The sequence below is a fragment of the Antechinus flavipes genome, chromosome 4 (assembly GCF_016432865.1).
Source record: "Antechinus flavipes isolate AdamAnt ecotype Samford, QLD, Australia chromosome 4, AdamAnt_v2, whole genome shotgun sequence".
In the NCBI taxonomy this organism is placed as follows: Eukaryota; Metazoa; Chordata; class Mammalia; order Dasyuromorphia; family Dasyuridae; genus Antechinus; species Antechinus flavipes.
The window spans coordinates 240,622,688-240,641,561 of NC_067401.1; positions in this window are offsets into that span (position 1 = coordinate 240,622,688).

Consider the following 18,874-nt stretch of genomic DNA (forward strand, 5'->3'; position numbering starts at 1 on the left):
TGTGGTAAATTATCTGGTATCTTTGGTGTATCTCACTCAGTGCCCTGAACTTAATCATTATCTATTACTATGGATAATGGTATTATCCATTATTAATTTTTGCCTGGGGATTTAAAGAATAAAATTACTATTGAAGTATAGTAAGAAAAGCCTGAACATTGACTGATGTGTATACATACATACATATAAGCAGCACTTTTTTATCACAATTAATAACTTTTTATTGATAGAACCCATACCAGGGTAATTTTTTACAGCATTATCCCTTGCATTCACTTCTTTTTCAATTTTTCCCCTCCCTCCCTCCACCCCCTCCCCCAGATGGCAAGCAGTCCTTTACATGTTGAATAGGTTACAGTATATCCTAGATACAGTATATGCATGCAGAACCGAACAGTTTTCTTGTTGCACAAGGAGAATTGAATTCAGAAGGTATAAATAACCTGGGAAGAAAAACAAAAATGCAAGCAGTTTATATTCATTTCCCAGTATTCTTTCTTTGGGTGTAGCTGCTTCTGTCCATCTTTGATCTATTGAAACTGAATTAGCTCTCTTTATTGAAGAGATCCACTTCCATCAGAATACATCCTCAAACAGTATCATTGTTGAGGTATATAATGATCTCCTGGTTCTGCTCATTTCACTTAGCATCAGTTCATGTAAGTCTCACCAGTCCTCTCTGTATTCATCCTGCTGGTCATTCCTTACAGAACAATAATATTCCATAACATTTGTATACCACAATTTACTCAACCATTATCCAATTGATGTAAGCAGCACTTTTTTAGAGTTTTTTTTTATTTTCAAAATATATGCATAGAAAGTTTTCAACAATTACCTTTGCAAAACTTCATGTTCCAAATTTTTCCTCCCCTTCCCCCTAGATAGGAAATAATTTAATATATGTTAAGTATGTACAATTCTCCTATACATGTTTCCACAATTATCATGCACAAGAAAAATCAGATCAAAAAGGAAAAAAAATGAGAAAGAAAAAATACAAACAACAAAAAAGTGAAGATACTACATTGTGATTCACACACAGTTCCTATTGTCCTCTCTTTGGATGCAGATGGCTTTTCCCATGACAAGACCATTGGAACTGGCCTGAATCATCTCACTCTTGAAAACAGCCACCAGAATTGATCATTATATAAACTTGTTGTCAAGCAGCACTTTTTAATAATCATATTTGAATCATAGAATCTCAGAGGTGAAAAGAGCTAGAGAGGTCTAACACCATGCTTAAATAAAAATCCTCTTTATAATTTCCCCAGTGAATTGTCTTCCAGCTTCCACTTGAAAACTCTGAGTTATGGGGATCTCAATTATCTTCTGAAATTCTCCAACATGACTCCTATCTAGAGTAAATTTTTTTTTATATTGAGCCTCATCTACCTTTCTTTGATTCAGCCTATTGCTCTGTATTCTAGCCAAACCAAAAAATCATATTACCTCTTACATATGAAAGTATTTGAAGAAAAAATATTGAGGATATTTACCTATTTTTAATCCCACAAAATTACTCCCATTTTCAATAACTTTTCCTTTTCTTCCTTTTTTTTTTTTCTTATTGAGACTCTTTCCATCTCACCTAGGTTAAAATGTATGGCCCCATCCCAATATTAATTGGCTTACAAGCTTGAACCAGTTTCATTTTTCTGACCTTGGTCAGTTCAAGTTTCATAATCTCTTCCAAAACTTATGGAAAAGTGACTCAGTAACTACACCTTTTAATTCTTTTATTTCACTGTAATCTCAGTCTTGTGGGCCTAGGGAATGGAACTCATTGAGAGCCATCAGTCACTCTCTCATAGACTCTCATCACTTTAGCTTGATTATTTTTCTAAAATTTTTATTTATTTTTTTGTTGCATTTTAAATTCCAAACTGTCTCCCTTCCTCCCTTCTAACCCACACCAAAGAAAACCAGCATTTGACACAAATACACATGTCCATACATCAGTTCTTTCTCTGGAGATGGGTAGCATCTCACTTCATATGTTCTTTGTAATTGATTTGAATATTCATCTTGCTCAGAATAGTTTAGTCATTCACAGCTATTTTTTGAACAATACTGTCATTATTGAATACAACACTGTCTTGGTTCTATTCATTTCACTTTTCATTCTTTTATGTAAATCTTTCCATTTTTTTTCCAAAATCAACTTGTTCATCATTTCTTTTATACATAATATGTATATGTATGTATGTATATACATGTATACATTTGTCTGTGTGTATGTATATATAGTATTCTATCACAACTTTGTCACACCTCATTTAACTATTTTTCAATTGATGAGCAATATTTTAATTTCTAGTTCTTTTCCACCACAAAAGAACTGCTGCAAATAGTGTAGAATATGATATTTGTTTACTTTTTCTCTGATCACCTTGGAAAATGGACCTAATAGTGGTTTTTCTGAGTCAAAAAGTATATACAGTTTTATAACTCTTCAGACAAAACTCCAGATTGCCTTCCAAATGATTGTATCAGTTCAAAATTCCAAAACCAGTGTACTCTGCAATGTTTGTCATTTTTCCCTTCTATTATTTTGCCATTCTGATTCCCCATTTTGATTTCTTCAATTTTTTTCTTCTCCTATTGCTATTGTATTCTAGTAAATTTTGAATAACATTGGTGATAACTGGCATTCTTGTTTCACTCTTGTTCTTATTGGGAATGTTTCTAACTAACCTCTGTTACAAATATTTCTTGCTGATGGTTTTAGATAGATGGAATATAATAATAATATAAATATTTATTATTTCTTTGACTTGTTATTTATCCCAAACATTCTTTAAGATGGGGTTATTTTGTGTTTTTGTGATCTCTTATTAAATATAATTTTATTTCATTATGATCTGAAAAGTATATTTAATATGTCTGCTTTTCTGCATTTAACTGTAAAGTTTTTATGCCCTAATATATTGGTCAATTTTTGTAAAGGTGCCATGCACCTTGATTGAGAAAAAGACACATTCCTTTCTATTCCTATTCAATTCTCACTAGATGTCTCATATTTAGTTTATCTAAAATTCTATCCTTCGCTATGATTTATGTCTTTTTTTGGTTACATTTATCTAATTCTGAGAGGGGAACATTGAAGTCCTCCATTATTATAGTTTTGTTATCTATTTCCAAAGCTATCTATCATTTTGTTATAAATATTTGTTATCTATTTGTTATCTATGTCATCTATCTATAGATATCTATCATTTACCTTTTCCTTTAAAAATCTAGATGCTATAGCATTTTAGTTCATATATGTTTAGTATTGATATTACTTCATTATCTTATATTACCTTTTTAATGTAATGTAGTATTCCTGATCATCTCTTTTAATTAAACTATATTAGTTTTAACTTTGCCTGAGATCATCATTTTCACATCTGTATTGTTTTGGGGTTTTTGTTTGTTTGTTTTGCTATATCTGAAACATAATAAATTCTACTCTGGCTCTTTCTTTTTATTTTATTCATGTCTCTCATTTTTAAATGTGTTTCTTAAAAAACAACATATATTGAGTTCTTTTTAAAAAAATCCATTATGCTATTCATTTCATTTTATGGATGAACATATTTCCCTCCATCTTATTTTTCTCACTGTTTACCCTTCTTTCACTCTCTTTTTCCCTATCCCTCCTCAGAAGTCAAATTTACTTCTTGCCTGCTTGCTTCCCTAATCTACACATCCTTTTAAGAGTCCCTCTTTTATCCTATGCCTTTGCCTTCCTATTTCTCTACAGATGAAGATGACTTTTATATGCAACTAGATATATGTTACTCAATCTTTAGCCCATTTCTATTGAGAAATAAGTTGCCATACTACTTGGTCTAAATCTTTTCTCCCCTTTCACTTTAATAGTTCTTCCTTTTATAAGAGATATTTTGTTGCATTTTAAATCTTAATTTTTTAGGATTGCCTCATCATTTTAACTATATATGAATATTCTTTCAAACTATTCTAGTAATGATAATATTTTAAAGACTTACAAATAACATTTTCCATATAAGAACTAAACAGTTTAATTTTATTAAATTTCTTATAATTAGTATTTTTATATTTATCATCTTATGTTTCTCTGATTCCTGTAGGTCAAATTTTCTGTTCAGTTCAGACCTTTTCTTCAAGAATACTTGAAAACCCTTTAATTAATTAAATATCAATTTTTCCCTTGCAGGATTATACTCAACATTTCTAGTTACAATATTCTTGGTTGCAAACCCAGATCTTTTATTCTTCATAATAGTACATTACATGATCTTTGGTCTATTAATGTAGAAGCTGCTAAATCTTGTATTATTCTTATTGTAGCTCTAAAATATTTAAATTACTTTTTAAGTTATTTATAATATTTTCTCCTTGAATTGGGAGCTTTAACACATAGCTATAATGTTCCTGTGAGTTTTCATTTTAAGATCTCTTTTAGGTAGTGATGGATGGCTTTTATTTTCAATTTCTATTTTACCCTCTAGTTCTAAATTCAGGGAAATTTTCCTTTATAATTTCTTGAGATGTAGTGTCTCATCTTTTTTAAAATCATTTTTAGGTAATTCAATAATTATTATATTATCTCTTTTCAATCTGTCCAGATCAGTTGTTTTACTTATGAGATATTTCATGTTCTTTTCCATTTTTTCATTCTTTTGATTTTATTTTATTATTTCTTAATGTTTTATAAAGTCATTATGTTTCCCTTGCCCAGTTCTAATTTTTAAGGAGTTCTTTTCTTCCATAAGTTTTTTTTTATTCTTTTTTCTAGTTAGTCGACTTTATTTTCAAAATTGTTTTAATTTTCTTACATAATTCTTTTTATTACCCTAATATTTCCTCAACCTCCCTTATTTGATTTTAAAAGTCCTTTTAAGCTCTTTCAAGAATTCTTTTGAGTTTATTTTAGATTTTTCTTTGCAGTTTTATAAGTAGTTGTTTTGACTTCATGATCTGCTAAATTTGAATCTTTTTCTTCTCTATCACCATGGTAATTGTTTATGGTCATGTTCTTTCTCTGTTGCCTACTCCTTTTTAATAGCCAATTTCTTGGCTATTGGTTTTATATTAGGGTTGATCTCTGTTCCCAAGGAATAAGTTTTGTTTTCTGAGCTCTGTGTAGGGGTCTCTGACTTTTGGATTCTTTCAGTGTTCTATAATCCTAGACCAAGTGTGGTCATTATTCCTCTGGCTCATACCTTGGTCTAAAAATGACTTTAGATACTCCTCTCCATCCCTGATTTCCAACCAGGATCCCCAGCACCTTTGCTCTCCTGTGATTGCCACAACCAGCAGAGTCCTAAATCTTTCCAACTTAACTCATATACTCCCTTTTCTTTCCCTGTACCCCAAACCTAGAGCTGTGTCAGGTCAGCAGACCTGGGTCTTATATTCAGGGTCAGTGGAGGGTCCTGTAATCTTACTCTAATTAGCTGCTAGATTCCCACACCATATATGGGGCCAAAGTTTGGGAAGGTAAGACTACCTCAGATATACCTGCCCCTACCTCTGGGGCTTGATGGATTTTTTTTTTTTTGCTTTTTTTTCTTTCACATCAGTTTTATCAGTTGTACTGATGTTCTCATAATGAACTTCGTAAGAATATTCTATTTCTCTTGAAATGACTTCCTTTGCAGATCATTAAATCATTGAATATGACTTATCTTTTCTTTAAACATTTTTGAATCTTCTTTCTTCACAACTCTGATATATGCAAGATCACACCCAGCTTTTCTCTCCTCTTTCCTAACTAACTCTGTGATAGATAGTCACTTACTCCCAAGGTTATATGTATCATTTCTTTTTCTCTAATTAGTTCCTCTTTAACAATAAGACTTGTGTGCTGAAAAGTCATTTCCTTCATTGCTTTGTTCAGTGATGGGTGGAAATAACACAGAAACAAGTCCCAAATTTTTGAGCTGCTCTACTTTTTAAATGAAAAAGTTTCTTTAGTTCTCTGGACAGATGAATTCCTCTATGATCACATAATAGCATGCCTTAGTAATAGACTAATGATTTATTTTTTCTAAACTCTTCATTTAATTCTTCCTCTTTATAATCCTTCTTAAATCCAATAGCAATATCTCTTGTGTTTCTCTCTCAGGTGATACTTGTTATTCTCGCTACTAGAAAAGGCCCCATGAAATAGTGTTTAAAATACTAAAATTGGAGCTATGAACACCTGGATTAAACTTCAGACACCGATAATGGACAAATCCCTTAACTTCTCTGAATCCCAGGCCACTCTCTGAGAATATGAATTATAATCTGTGTAGCTATAGGGTTCCTAAGGGTTTGTAGACAATTTCTTGAGTCCTTGGCATAATGACAGTAACAAAGTCTGAGTCTCTGCTTTTGTCATTAATCTTGTCCCTTCTTTCCTTTCCAGTATTTTACTTTCTTACATGCCCTCTATACTATATTTATGCTGGCCTATTTGATGTCCTTTGTATTTGATCTTCTATCTCCCATTTTTGTGCCATTGCATTAGCTGTCCTCCCATTTCACTTCTACCTACTTCCCTGTTTTTCTTAAAACCTCAACTCAGATCTCACTTTTGTGAGGAAGCTTTTCCCATGCCACACAACAACTAGTGCTTTCTGCTCTAAAAACTGGGAAGAAGGCAAATGAATTTTTTGAATTTATTTTTTATTAAAGTTATTAATTTTCAAAGCATATGCATAGATGATTTTCAACATTCACCCTTGAAAAATCTTATATTCCAAATTTTTCCCATCCATTCCCTCTGTCCCCTCACCTAGATTCCAAATAATCCAATATATGTTAAATATGTGCAATTCTTCTACACATATTTCCACAATTATAATGCTGTACAAGAAAAATCAGATCAAAAAGGGAAAAAATGAGAAGGAAAATAAAGTGCAAGCAAACAACAACAAAAAGAATGAAAATAGTATGTTGTAATCTACACTCAATCCCCACAGTCTTTTCTCTAGCTGCAGATGACTCTCTTCATGACAAGACCACGGGAACTGACCTGAATCATTTCATTGTTGAGAAGAACCATGTCCATTAGAATTAATCATCATATAATCTTCTCTTGCCATGTACAATGGTTCTAATCACTTTACTTAGCATCATTTCATACGGATTTCTGCAGGCCTCTCTGAAATCATCCTGTTGGTCATTTCTTATAGAATAATAATATTCCATAACATTCATCAACCATAACTTATTCAGCCATTCTCCAATTGATGGGTATCTACTCTGTTTCCAGTTTTTTGCCACTACAAAAAGGGCTGCCACAAACATTTTTGCATATATGGGTCTCTTTCTCTCTTTTATGATTTCTTTGGGATACAGGCCCAGAAGAGACACTGCTGGATCAAAGGATATTCACATTTTGATAACCTTTGGGCATAGTTCCAAATTGCTCCCCAGAATGGTTAGATCAGCTCACTGGCCCGACAACAATGTATTAGTATCCCAGTTTTCCCATATCCCCTCCAACATTCATCATTATCTTTTCTTGTCATCTTAACCAATCTGAGAATTGTGATGTGGTACCTCAGAGTTGTCTTAAATTGTATTTCTCTGATCAATAGTGATTTAGGGCACCTTTTCATATGACTAGAAAGAGTTTCAATTTCTTCATCTAAAAATTGTCTGTTCATATCTTTGACCATATATCAATTGGAAAATGCCTTGAATTCTTATAAATTTTAGTCAGTTCTCTATGTATTTTAGAAATGAGGCCTTTATCAGAACCTGTGAATATGAAATTTTTTTCCCAGTTTATTGCTTCCCTTCTAATCTTGTCTGCATTGGTTTTGTTTGTAAAACAAACAAACAAGCAAACAAAACAAATTTATTAACTTAATATAATCAAAATTATCCATTTTTCATTTTATAATATATCCCAGTTCCTCTTTTACCACAAATTCCATCTTTCTCCACAGATCTGAGAGACAGATTATCCTTTATTCTTCTAATTTGCTTACAATATCACCCTTTATGTCTAAATTATGAACCCATTTTGACCTTATTTTAGTATAGGGTATTAGGCATATAGGTCAATGCCTTCTGCATTACTGCATTATTGCATTCTGCAATATTAATTTCCAATTTTCCCCAGCAATTTTTGTCAAATAGTAAGTTCTTATCTTAGAAGCTAGGGTCTTTGTATTTATCAAACACTAGATTACTATACTCATTTACTATTGTGTCTTGTGAACCTAATCTATTCTATTGATCAGCTACTCTATTTCTTAGCCAGTTCCAAATGGTTTTGATGACCACAGCTTTATAATATAGTTTTAGGTATGGTACAGCTAGGCCACCTTCATTTGCTTTTTTTTTTCATTATTCTCTTGAAATTCTTGACCTTTTGTTCTTCCAGATGAACTTTGTCATAATTTTTCTGCTCTATAAAATAATTACTTGGGAATTTGATTGATATGGCACTGAATAAGTAGATTAATTTAGGTAGCATTGCCTTTTTTTTATTATATTAGTTCATTCTACCCCTGAGCACTTGATATTTTTCCAATTGATTAGGTCTGACTTTTTTTGTGTATAGAAAGTGTTTTGTAATTTTGTTCATATAGTTCCTGACTTTGCCTTGGCAGATAGACTTCCAAATATTTCATATTATCTACAGTTATTTTAAATGGAATTTCTCTTTATATCACTTGTTGCTGGACTTTTTTTGTAACATATAGAAATGCTGATGACTTATATGGATTTCTTTTGTGTCTTGCAATTTTGCTAAAATTGTGAATTGTTTCTACTTTTTTAGTTGATTCTCTAGGATTCTCTAAGTATACCATTATATCATCTGCCAAAGAATGATAATTTGGTTTCCTCATTATCTACTGTAATTCCTTTAATTTCTTTTTCTTATTTTATTTCCAAAGCTAGCATTTCTAAGACAATGGTGATAGTGGGCAACTTTGTTTCACTCCTGATCTTATTGGGAATGGTTCTAGTTTATCCCCCTTATATATGATGCTTGCTGATGGTTTTAAATAGCTGCTACTGATCAATTTTTTTTACATTTCTTTTTAAAATTTTGAGTTTAAGATTTTCTCTTTTCCTCTCCTCCTTCCCCATTTCTGTAGAAATCATGTTACAAAAGAAAACATAGATTCCCCCCCCCCAAAAAAAAACCTTAAGAAAAATAAAGGTTTTTTAAAAATATACTTCAATCTAAATTGAGATACAATTGGTTCTTTTTTTGTATTCTCCAGTATTTTCAAAAGGTGATTCTTGGTCAAATATAAGGTAAACTGTGGTGAGATTTTTTAATTTTTGAGATTTTCTGATTGTGATTGTTAGATCTTCAAAAGTCTTTGTTCCACTAGCATAAAAGACCAACAAATTTGGCCTTTAAAAACACTAGTAACTTTGGAGAGGAAAACTTTGGAGAGGAAAACTTTGGAGAGGAAAACTTTGGAGATGAAATTAGATGCCTGATTGCAAAGGGTTGAAATTATTTTTTTTAAATGGAAGTGAAGGCAATGAATATGCAGATAGGAGCTTGTTTATAAAAGGGAGAGAAGATATGAGTGGTAGGGTTTTTCAAGGATGTAAGAGATATGAGTATGCACACTTGAAGATGCAAGGAAGAAGCTAATAAAAACTTACAATTAAAGATAATGAGTTATTTCTATTTTCTCACTAAAAGAGATGAAATCCTCTGAGAGTGGTGGATGTTCTATGCTTAAGAAAAGATTAGAAAGGAAAGTTTTATTCTGTCTTTGAGACTTTACAAGTTGTATAACCACAAGCAAATCATGTGTAATTTCTGAATTTCAAGGTTTTCCTTTATAAAGTAGGGATAGCAATAGTTGTATTATCTACCTTGCAGAATTTTGGGGAGGAAAGGGTTTTGTTAACTGAGAAGTGCTACTTAATATGAGCTATGATTAACTAAGTTGCTACTGTAGTGAACTCTCCTTAGATGAGGTTCAAAAGGATTTCATGTTATACTGAAATTCATATCACATTATATTTTAGAGTAGACTTGTATGTATTGTCATCTGGTTATCTGGGCTAGAATCTCTTCTGCTTCCTTATCAACTAATATTATTATTTTTAAGCATCCACATTTATAATACTGCATGTGGGGTGATATGTCACTTTCTTTTTTTCTGAAAACTCATTAATTATCTATGCAAATAAATCCATACTTATAAGCTTCTCAGACCAGTAAGGCCTTTTTGCAAGGGGAAAGTAATGATCCTGGGATCTATCTTTATGTCAGGGCTTAGGCATCATATTTAGCTCTGTTGTTCATCCTTTTCTGGACTTATATCATGAATCCAGTTATTAAACTCTTGATATATTCCTTGTAACAAAACTATTGTTTTCATCTTTTCCCCATAAGACTCCCAAGAATAAGAGTTTTGGCCCTGTATTTTATGACCCTCATCTAATACAATTCTCTGTATAGAATGTTGATACTGCTATTTGGTCATTTCAGTCATACCTGACTCTTTACGACCCCATTTTGGTATTGGTTAAGATAATAAGGTTTGTCATTTTCTTCTCCAGCTCGTTTTATAGATGAGAAACTGAGACAAACAGATCTAAATGACTTGCATAGGGTCTATTAGATCTGCTAGTAACTGTCTGAAGCCAGATTTGAACTCATGAGGATGTCTTCCTGATTCCAAATCTAGTACTCTCTCCACTGGACCACCTAGTTGCACCTCTACAGAGCAGGTATTCAATAAATGCTTAATTTAATTATATAATTATAAATTATATTTATATATAATTATTATAATAAAAATTATATAATTATATAATAATATAAAGACAGGTCTTTAGCACCTGATCTCCTTTTTGTCTTCTGCTTCAAAAGTGTCTGTTGTCAGAATGTATTAGTCGTTGGGGAAGTCTTTGTGTTTCAAGTCCATGACGTTTTTCCTCATCATCACTTAAGCTCTCAGTCTTATGACTAGTTCTTCTACTCTTTTCTTATTCCTTATACCCCTTATCCTTACCAAAGAAGGTTTGAATGCAGTAGGGGATCATAAAATTCAAAATGTCTTTATGGATGAGCCTATAAGACAGAGACCAACTAGTAACTTATGGTAAAACTGTATAGATTGCAAAATGGAGATAATCATACTTGTACCATCTTGTACAAGACAGTTGTGAGGGAATACTTTACAAAATAGTATGCAAATGTAAATGTTAACATTTCCTATTTCTATAATACATCAACTTAAACCCTAAGTCATTGGTGAGCAATTGGTATTGCTCCAATGATTCCCAGAAGCATAACTAAGATCTTTCCCTGAATGTACTCAAATTCACCATTAAAAGCATTCTTAATATAGATCAGATGAATCACTTTTTAAAAAATTATTCAATGGTGGTTCAGAGTATTTAATTTCTGTTTAAAAACCTAGTGTGCATACACGTGTATGTGCTTATTTCCTAAATCTTTGTAAATATACTTTTGCAATGCAACATCTTCTTGATTGAAGTCCAATATGCTACCCATTATGCCTTGCTGACTTTCTAAAGCTCTATAAATTTAGTTCCTCCAGAGACTAGTTACTACTTCTGCAAGATGGCATAATAATACTTACACAATCTACTTAATAAGTGTCATTATGAGAAAAGTGTTTCATAAGCTTTTTAAAAAAATGAATCTTTGATTTTATTTCATGTAAAGTAGCAGTTCTCAGAGAGTGATTTGGTGACCCTGGGTACAAACCTTTCAGATTCCATGAAGCCAAATCTTTTTCATAATACTGATTTTTTTTTCTAACATGATGAGTATTAATAAATACAACTTACAAAAACAAAGACTTTGGAGTTTTCAATTTTTTTTTAATGTAAAGGAGTTCTTTAACCAAAATATTTGAAAACTGCTGGTTTTCAAACTGCTGGTCTACCAAAGTAGATAAGCACCTACTCTAAGACTTATTTTCTCAAAGATTTGCCCAAATTACTCAGAGAATAAACAGTTATATAGGACCAACTATGTGTTTGTTGTTGGTTGTTATTGTTGTTATTGTTTCATTTCAGTTGTGTCCAACTCTTTATGATCCTATTTGGAGTGCTAAGTAGGGTGCAGTGTTTTTACAAATGTTATTTCTTTTGATCATCACAACAATCCTATGAGATAGGTCTTATAATCATCCCCATTTTATAGTCGAAGAAACTGAAACAAATAGAAGTCAAATGATTTGCCCAGGGTCATAAAGGTCATAAAGCCAGTGTGTGTGTCACAAGTTGGACTTGATGTCTTCTTCACTCTGAGACAAGGCTCTCTATTCACTGCCTCCCTTATAACCTTACGGTAACTTATAAATGGGAGTTACCATTGGCCCATATTTTATTTATCTAGTCAGAAACACATTGAAAAGAAAATGTTGATATCTTAATTAATGAAGTAGATTTAATTAATTCTTCTAATAAGTCTATTTTTCTTGGAGCTTAATCAGATACTTTTAATACAGCAAAGGAATTAGTAGGGTGGGTTATACATTGCTATTAAAAATAACAGAAATACACATAGTTATATATATATATATATATATATATATATATATATATATATATATATATCATATATATGCTATATGGCACATGTTAAATATATAATTTATATAAATATATGTAATAAATATAAAAATACATATATACATATATATATAATTATACTATAAATTAACTAACTAAAGGGGGTGATATTATTTAATGGAAAGAACTTCTAAACAAGCTGGGGGAAAGCTCATCCTTAATAAGCAAAGCTATCCAAAACTTGAAGAAGTTATGTCAACTGCTATACAGATATAGCTTACAGTGGTACAGCTAACAAACCACCTCCAGGGTTCCTCAAACTATGGCTCGTGGGCCAGATGTGGCAGCTGAGGACATTTATCCCCCTCACCCAGGGCTATGAAGTTTCTTTATTTAAAGGCCCACAAAACAAAGTTTTTGTTTTTACTATAGTCTGGCCCTCCAACAGTCTGAGGGACAATGAACTAGCTTCCTATTTAAAAAGTTTGAGGACCCCTGAATTTATACCTTCTCCTCCATTGTGCTTTTATCCATTTTTTTCCCATGCATCACCCTTAGAAAAACTTCACAACTTATAAGCTTCTGATTGTTTTGTCATTGTTGTTGATATTTCATGATTAACTTTACAATTCTTAGGCTGTTCAAATGTCCCTTCCTTTCACCATCTCACCTCTTTTTTTGCTAATACATTTCCTGGATTTTAACACATTTTCTTTTTTTTTTTTTTAAAGATGAGCTTTTGCTTTGAGGAATAGTTTGGGACCATAGAAAGAACTGCACAACTTCCCAGTAATACAACCTAGGTCTCTCTTGGGACTTTTTCTGTCTCTCTGTCTCTGTCTCTGGCTCCCTCTCTTTCTCTTCTCTGTCTCTGTCTATCTCTGTGTCTCTGTGTCTCTCTGTATATGTAGATGTGTGTGTGTGAACCTGTCTCTGTCTATGTGTGTGTGTGTGTGTGTGTGTGTATACACACACATACATACATAATATGTATATATATGAAGTTATAAATGTATATACTAATATAATAACTTGATTGGTTTGCCATCCAATAGTATATTCTAGTCTGTGTTCTTCAACCATTGGGTTTTACCTCTGTGGATTAGTAAACTTATTTTTTTTTATTTTTATTTAATGATTACTTTATATTGATAACATTATCCCTTGCACTTGTTTCTTTTCCGATTTTTTTCCCCTCCCTCCCTCCACCCCCTCCCCTAGATGGCAAGCAGTCCTTTATATGTTGGCTATGTTGCAGTATATCCTAGATACAATGTATGTTTGCAGAACCGAACAGTTCTCTTGTTGCATAGGGAGAACTGGATTCAGAAGGTATAAATAATCCGGGAAGAAAAACAAAAATGCAGATAGTTCACATTCGTTTCCCAGTGTTCTTTCTTTGGGTGTAGCTGCTTTTGTCCGTCATTTATCAATTGAAACTCATTTAGGTCTCTTTGTCAAAGAAATCCACTTCCATCAAAATATGCCCTCATACAATATCGTTGTCGAAGTGTATAATGATCTCCTGGTTCTGCTCATTTCACTTAGCATCAGTTCATGTAAGTCTCGCCAGTCCTCTCTGTATTCATCCTGCTGGTCATTTCTTACAGAACAATAATATTCCATAACATTCATATACCACAATTTAGCCAGCCATTCTCCAATTGATGGGCATCCATTCATTTTCCAGTTTCTAGCCACTACAAATAGGGCTGCTACAAACATTTTGGCACATACAGGTCCCTTTCCCTTCTTTAGTATTTCTTTGGGATATAAGCCCAATAGAAACACTGCTGGATCAAAGGGTATGCACAATTTGATAATTTTTTGGGCATAATTCCAGATTGCTCTCCAGAATGGTTGGATTCGTTCACAACTCCACCAACAATGCATTAGTGTCCCAGTTTTCCCGCATCCCCTCCAACATTCATCATTATTTTTTCCTGTCATCTTAGCCAATCTGACAGGTGTGTAGTGGTATCTCAGAGTTGTCTTAATTTGCATTTCTCTGATCAATAATGATTTGGAACACTCTTTCATATGAGTGGTAATAGTTTCAATTTCATCCTCTGAAAATTGTCTGTTCTCTTTGAAGAAACTCTGTAATATGAGAAGACTTAATATAATCAGCACATTATTATATATAAGCTGGAGCACTTTCTGTTTTGGGGAATTTTTTTCTATTTATATTTCATGTAGAAGTTACATATCTTCCATAACAGTCTATATATCAAATACCTATGATGTACATAATATTTTATTTCTCAATATTAGCGATCATAGGATCATAGTATAGAGTTATTTTAAGGTTCATATTATCAAGAAATCTTGAATTATATTTTTTTCTTTAATTTAATTTAATTTTATTATTGATTGATGACAGAGTTCACCAGAGATGTATTCAGTTAGATGATATAGTGGACAAAGCACAAGAGTGAGTATCAGAAAGACAGAATTTCAAATCTAGGTGGAGATATTTACTAGTTATGTGACTCTTGACCTGTAGACATTCTGACTGGCTTAATTTCCTTAGTTGTAAAATGGGAAAAATAGTAGTACCTACTTCCTCAGAATTGTTGTGAGAATCAAATAAAATAATATTTGTAAACCAATTAACCCAGTGTCTGGCATATCATAAATGATTCTTTCCTTCCTTCTTTCTACCTTTATTCTACTTAACTTTATTTCATTGAAAATGGACTCCTGTAGATGAGGGGCCTCCATAGTCAGTATGCTCCTTGTAACAGTTCTTCAATTATTCAAGGACAATACATTTCCCCTCTCTCTCCTCTCCTCTAATCCTTCCTCAAAGTTTCTGTTTTCCAACTTTTAATCATTTTTGTTGTTCTTTGCTAGGATTTCTCTGGTGTCTTTCCATCCTCAACTGTGAAACCTAAACTCATTGTAAGGGCCCTAGCAATAAAATTTGCTGCACCAAGATCATTTGACTGACATATTGAAGGATCCCATAAAACATACTTCATTAGGATTTCCCAAAAAACCAATTTAGAACAAAAGGTCAGAGTCTACTATTAGATTAAAGCAGATTTATTTGAAGAAATGTTTTCTATTTTTAAAAGGCAGTTTCACACACTCTACAAGATTTAATCAAGAGGCAGTACAAGAACAATACTAGTGGGGATTTACATTGAAACCACCTATTCATCATTGATTGCTGTATTCTCCTTCAGTTTCAATCTATGAAGAACTTGACAGGAGGGGCCAGGAAGAGGTAATTTTACCCTTAAATCTCAAAGTATGCTCAGAGTAGATAAGCATTGGGATGTCAGATTAAAATCACTAAAGGAAGTCTAAAATTATTTAAGAATAAACATTTGCTCCCCTCTAATCATAGATAGTAGGAAAAATATTGCAAAAATCTCCTGTTAAAGACCAGTGTATATTCAGAGTCATGCATAATGTGTGACCCATAATAGAAACTTCAGTACATTTTAAATGATTGATTCCTTATGACATATCTAGCAGAGCACTGGGATACTTTCAATCTTGTAATCTATTGGTAGCAGCAGTGGAACTAATAATAAAAGTAATGACAAGCTCTAACCTGAACTTCATCTACATAGAAAAATTCAAATTCAACATGGAAAACTTTAATCCAACTAAGAGAAGAGAAATGAAGAAAAAATGCAGGAAATTCCTCATGGTGTTCCCTTGTAAACCTGACCACAAGTCTATGAATTTAACATTAAAAGTTAAATTTAAAATTTGAAGCAAGTTCTAATTCAATAGACTAGAGATGAATCAGTCAGCACCAAGGACTTCACTTACTTTAAGCTAAGTCATTATCATAGCAAAGGCAGATGAAAAATTTCAATTTAGAACTGAAGGAAAAGATTTCCTATTAATTCAAGGGGAAAGAGTCAGTTTCCTGAGTGCTGCTGGTATGCAAGGAGGCCTACTATATTCCCTAAAGATACAAATGATTTGTAACATGAAATTTTTGCTTTAAAATCTATCTTAAAAATCAAAAGTAGAAATAAATATTTCTATGTACAAGGCATGGCCAACTTTAGCTTGCAGAAGCATATAACCAATCTTAATCTCTCCTTTGAATTAGTTCAAACCAATTCTTAAAGATGAAATTTGCAAAGATACCAAAAAAAGTCCCAAGCATATAAAGGAATATTAAAAGAAGATTTATTTATAATGAATAAAAAATGATAATAATTAATATGAAGTACTTATACATCTCATCCTTATTGAACAAATTCATTATATCCAAAACATGTTTTGACACTTGAAGCATACCAATGTTTCTTTTTACTGTCGAATTGTTTACAAATGTTTATATAATACAGACTTTGATGTCCATATACATATGGATTTTACAAAGATACACATTTCAGTGGGTAATGCATTTCCCAATAAATGCTTTTTTAAAAACAAGGTTACTAAGCTTGTAGATTGGGATGCTACTGTAGATTATAAATGCCTTTTTGATTTTAGCAAGGAATTTGATAAGATATTTTATACAATTCTTATGGGAAAGATGGAAAGAAATGGACTAACCACTAGTAAATGTGATTACATGGTTTGAATAGTAAGACAAAAATAGTAGTTATTAATAATCCATGGTCAACTTGACAGCAGATCTCTAGTGGAATGTGTGGGGGATCTATCTAGAAAAGAAGTTTGATCAAAAACTTTCTGGCCAATTTGGTGACCTGTCCAGGTACCTTAATAAGGTTACAGAACAGACTCTTTTCTGAAGGCTCCAAGAGGACCATGATTCACAGTAGTATGAGCATCATGACATATTATTAAGAGGACACTGAAAATTCCAAAATGTTTAGCTGCCAGAATTCAGTTGCATGAATTCTTGTCAGAGAAGCTATTCCCTCCATAATCTTTGAAACAGAGCTGATTAGAATACATTCATTCATAATTGTCTCTGTATGTGCCTCTCTATTGCTGACTCTATCTCTATTTCTCTACCTCTCTTTGTTTTATTGTCAGTCTATCTCTCTCTTTCTGTCTCTTTCTCTCTCTTTATTTCTGTCTGTCTCTGTCTCTCTATTTTTCTTTCTGTCTCTCTCTCTGTCTCTTTCTCATTGACATCATTGTATAGATTATTTTCCTAGTTCTTCTCACTTTGTTCTGCAACAGTGTATATGTGCATATATACCCAGGATTTCCTAATATTTTCCTTCTCATCATTTCTTACAACACATTGGTATTTTGGTATACTTCATCCATTTGATTACATCTAACTACACTCCTTTGACTTGACTGCACCCTCCTGTAGGTAGATAGGTTCTATACACACCCCCTTTTTAGCTTCCTGTTATATGTTGTCTTCCCCCATTAAACTGTAAATTCCTTCAGGGCAAGAACTGTCTTTCTTTTACTTATCTTTTACTTATATTTACAGAATGGAGCACAATGACTGTCATGTACTAGGTACTTAAAATGTTTATTGAAATAAAGAGAATTGATGTTCATGTGACATAATTTGTTTAGCCATTCTCCCAGATGATGGGCAGCTTCTTAGCTTCCAATTCTTACCACCATAAGGAGAAGTAGAAATACTTTTGTACATACAAGTCCTTTTACTCTTTATTTGATTTCTTTGAGATATGGACTTTATATTGGTATTTCTGAATCAATGGGTGTTCATATATCAATGACTTTTGAAGCATTGTTCCAAAGTGGTCTTTGGAATAACTGAATTATTCTAGATCACAATTCATCAATAATATATTGAAATAACCATTTTCCCAGAGACCTTTCAACATTTGTCATTTTCTTTTTTTAATCAATTTTGTCAATCTGATGAATGTGAAATAGAACTGCTTAATATTGCTGTAATTGTTTATATCTTTCTATGTGTACTTTGACTCCATTGTGGGTTTTCTGTGCCTGTTTATTAGCACTTTGAACTTTTATATATTTTCTAAACATTCATTTGGTACCTTCAATGTTTTGGTAAGAAATGGGGATCTTATTATCTACCTTTGGGGAAATCTAGACAGAAATGGATTTTTTATTACATTTGGAAACTTTTCCTAAGCAACTTTAACTGGAAACAAAGAGTTAAAAAAAAGCAAATGACTCTCCTGAGATTGTTTCCCACAATCAAACCCACATTATATAAGCCCAGAGTCTTGGAAATTCCTGACCCAAACTCAAGAAAAAAAGGGCTTTCCCTCTTCCACACCTTTTACTATCTTGCTTTTCCAAGAAATAGCTCTGGAGTGTTTATTTAACTTCTTTCTTGTTTATGCTCACTTTCAGGTGCCTTAAGTGATCCTCTTGGGAAAAGACATTTGATTCATGGCAACCCTGGAGCCAGGATTACAGGCAGGGTGGTACAGCCAGTCAGTCAAGAACAGAAGTTGTAAGAAACCAAGGT